General features: G+C 34.8%; 1 pseudogene; it reads right to left on the minus strand.

Annotated features, from left to right (window-relative positions):
• Window positions 1-215: 215 nt before the first annotated feature.
• LOC105295075 overlaps window positions 216-4247 on the minus strand; it is a 9532-nt pseudogene continuing 5500 nt past the window's right edge.

The raw sequence follows: 4247 nt of genomic DNA on the forward strand, positions 1-4247 counted from the left end.
CTAGTTATATAAATGTGCTACCATCTTAATATTTTTAAGTACACAAGCCCTAGGAAACGAGATAGCCTAGCCATTCAACATAAAAATGAGTGTGTCACATGTCCTGGGGTGGAAGAAGGGCAGGACATTTCCAGAGAGAGACACATAAAATACATATAAAGTAAATAAAACTACATGTGAAGAAAATAAAAGTATTTTACGTTGGTCCTCCTTTTTTATTGATTCTTTTTGAGGCAGAGAAGTTTCCTGAATGGTTGTCGGAATTTAGAACTACTCAAGATTATTATAACAGAATGGCCAGAGGGATGAGCTGTCATTATGTCCTTCACCACAAAGAAGCGCTGACTTCTGCAAGGAATAGTGAATGTCGTTATTTGTTGTGAAGGTGGCAAAATAAGAAATAAAGAAGAAAAAGAATGTTACCATTGTTCTTAAGGCGTTTATATGGACATCTGTGCTGGTATTTCTAAAACCAAATCCGTTTTGCATACGAAGCATGTGCTTCTAGAGGGAAATGAGTAACATAAAAGTGCACATTGCAAATATGGCTAGAGGAAATACAAGTGTCAAGCTGACAAGAAGCACTTCGTTAATGGGCCTTATCTTGATTTTAGTCATTAGCATGGCATTTCTGAGGACATCATCCTCTTCGTTTTTAGGGTAATCTACGTAGAGACACAGAGCTGCAGTGCTCACGGAGGCCAGCAGGCTTCCCAGAAGCATCCAAGGCATTAACGCTGAGATCCTGTATTTCGGTCAAAGAAAATAGGACTGGGTGAAGCCTGAAATCTTGAGACAATAAAATACAGAAAGGCAGGTGGCAAACCAGAGACTGATAGAACTAAAAAAATCATCCAGAGGAATATCATTGCTGCATCATAAATTTTTGTCAGATAAAAGACTGGAAAAAACACAGAGAAAAAGCTTTGTACCATGAATACCACCTGCAGACAAAATCTAGACATCCCGATACATATTAAAGGGAGTTGTATTGGCGTTAGCCTTCTGTTTTTGATCAATTCATTCCAGTCGATGATTATAAGAAATCCATTTACTGTAATCCGTGTAATAAATTCTGCTGACATGATGGTAGCATGAGGAACAGCTGATAAAGAGAGCTTATATTTCCTACCACAAAGCTTAGAATTTCCTTGGGGATGATGTTAAATACCTCCTCCAGATGATTTTGCAGATAGGAACATATACTGAGAAATTTGATCTTTTGCAAAGTCTTGGATCATAAATAGAGTCTTACACTAGATTTTACCCCTAAGGAAGAAAATCGGAGGTACTACTTTTCTAATCTGGTGTCCTTCAAATGAAACTGTGGGAATGCAAAGCCAAAGATTTGAATGATGGTTAGGTCTTCCAATTACATCCTAAGAAAACTTGCCTCATTGGCATTATTCAGTTCACTCTCTTATTCAGTTTTGCCAAAAATCTGATTATAAATCTGTATTAGGTTACTACTATTTCCTTTTTTTTTTTCTAATGGCAAAAGTCACATCCTTGCGACAGACAACTATGTTCTATTGTTGCCACAAATATCCAACCTCAGCTGTGGCTCTTTCCTCAGTACACTTCTTTCCTGATAATAATTCCAAGATACTTTAAAAATATCTTCCCTTCCTTCTTTATTACCACCCTCCCACCCCGAAGCCCCATTGAAGTCAATTTCTTTAGACTTGAACGTCATTTCCTGTGAACTAACTTTGTATAACCTTTATTCTCTAAGTGATCTCATATTTCCAAAGCCTTCTTGGTAGAATTCTGACCTGAGGGTCAGCAAATCACAGTGATAAAAGCAGTGCATAATTAATCCACATGTTTACATCATCGCTTCAAAAGGTGGGTGGTAAAGAAACTTCTAACCACCAGCAGAGGGCATAATTACCTATGTGTTAAAACGAGCTTCCTTTATTACAGAGAAATGTTCTCATAACCTTGCTGAACTTTAGTTACATCACAGGTAAATGTAAATAAATTGTTACTACTTCATAAATTAGATATGGTGCTCAAAGTGCTTAACTCAATGGTTAGGTTGCACTAAGCACTCAACAAATGTTAACTACTCTTATAACTATTAAATGTATGTCTTCATACTGTGTGTACCCCAGCAAGTAAGTAATGATTCTACTTAGACATATCTTCAATAGACTGTTGCAGTATTTTGAATAAGAAATAAGATTGTAAGAGTATTGAAAATAGAAAAAGCAAAGAACTAGATTTGCCATCCACTGTCCACACCATTCATAGTTTTTAAAGCCTCCAGCGTCATCTACAATCACTAGGCCATGAAAGCCAATGTCAGTGCTACCTGTGTGGCATTCCCCTGCCAGCTTCATCACCCTCCCACTCATCTTCTGCACATCACAGGTATCTAAATGCACGAGATTTATCCCATCTCCATCGCTTCTAAAATACTAGTTTTTTGACCTGCACATCAATTTTGCCTTTGGCTTCTGGAATTGTCACCTCTTTTGTGTATAACACATGACTTTGCCCAGTAAATGGACTTTGCTCCATGGCTTCTAAGAGACTATTTCCGTTCTAGGTACTGGTGAAGAAGCTTTGTCTCAATTCTAAATGCCATAAGCCAGTGCCATGACTCTGAGTGAGGGGAAAGAAAATGAGATTTGTACAGTTTATAGTTTAGTGTCTCAAGTTACCTCTCTGAGACTGAGTTATATATATTGAACGATGACATTTAAAAGGATCTGATAACTGAGTTTCCAAATACTGTAGACCTCTACAGAATCTGATTCTTAAAATAAAATTCAATTAGTCATAGTGTTCATTTTCCAAAAATTCTGTTTTAATAAATATTTTGTCATGATTGTGTTTCTCTGAATGAGCTTGTTGAATTAAAGATGCTTGAACAAATAATAGACAATAATTTGGCATACACATAACCAGCAAGATTATATTTACATGACAAATTTAATTGTGTAATGATAGACTAAAAATATTAAAAAGTATAATGACAATCATTTTTTTGTATTATCATAGATACTTATTGTTTTTTGCCTATGGTCTTGCAAAGGATGTATGAATATGCCCAAAATATATTCTGTTCTAGTGCAGCAATATGGATCTTTTTATATTTCAAATATTTTCACCATGATAACCAGTATTTGGGGAGACACATTCATATTATCTTCTTCATTCTCCATTATTCCTTTGCTACGGTCCTTTCTCTCAATTTTCCATGGTAAACTAGGGTAATAAACAATTGACCAATATATAAAATCTCTTGATGGCCAAAAAATTTTTTAATTGATTATAATCTAGATTAATTTCTCTGACCATTATATTTAATAAAAAACACTTCTCCTTATAAAATTGCATATTTATAACAGCTACCTCAGAAGGTGCATATGCTGTGGATACATAAAACATTAAGAAAATATAAAATCATATAAAACATTTTATAAGCAGTTATTTTGAATATCATTTGTTAGATAAAAGCAATTTATAAGCTGGAATCTATTCCCATCAAGTGTCCAAGAGCTTTAAAATTTTTTTGTTGAGTTAGTTTTAAACAACCTTGCATTTGTCACATTCATACAGGTGCTACTGGCAGCATGGTCCATGGATTATATGATTCTGCTATGAAATTTGTATTTATTCAGAACTGATTTCATTCTGAAATCCTGCATTCCAGCTCTCCTTTGTCCTCCCTTAGCACATCAATTAATTGAAGAGAAAGCCTGACCTTTCTAAGAACTATTCTAAAGGTGTTCATCTGCAATTCAGCTGGTTCATATTTGCATTTGCGATTTTCCTGTCATATATGAACTGTTTTGCATTTGCCTTTATTGAATCCCATTTTGAAAAAGGAATTTTAGTGAAGAGCACTTTCTCAGAGCTGGGAAAAGTTAACGGAGAGTGAGACAGTCTTGAAATTAACAATTCATAGGTTTGTTTAGAGATCTGGGAAAGGCAATTGTCAAAGGGAGAGATGATTTACAAATTAAATACTCTCTGAAAGCTTTACTAAAAATTAATTTCTTTTTAAAAAGAAATAACAGTTATCTACTAAGAGACATTGGATATTTATGATTCCATAAGCAAATTTCAGTTTAGTCATCTTTCAACCAATATATATTCTTCTAAATGCTCACATGAACTGAAAAGTAGCATACCCCCAGTGGTTTCTTGTTTGTTTTGTTTTTGCTTTGAACGATGTGGTTAGAGTTGCCTGATTCTAAGATGATGTTCATAAATTGCTCCAAAAATTAGAATGA

This window comes from Pteropus vampyrus, unplaced genomic scaffold (genome assembly GCF_000151845.1).
Source record: "Pteropus vampyrus isolate Shadow unplaced genomic scaffold, Pvam_2.0 Scaffold4, whole genome shotgun sequence".
Classification (NCBI taxonomy): domain Eukaryota; kingdom Metazoa; phylum Chordata; class Mammalia; order Chiroptera; family Pteropodidae; genus Pteropus; species Pteropus vampyrus.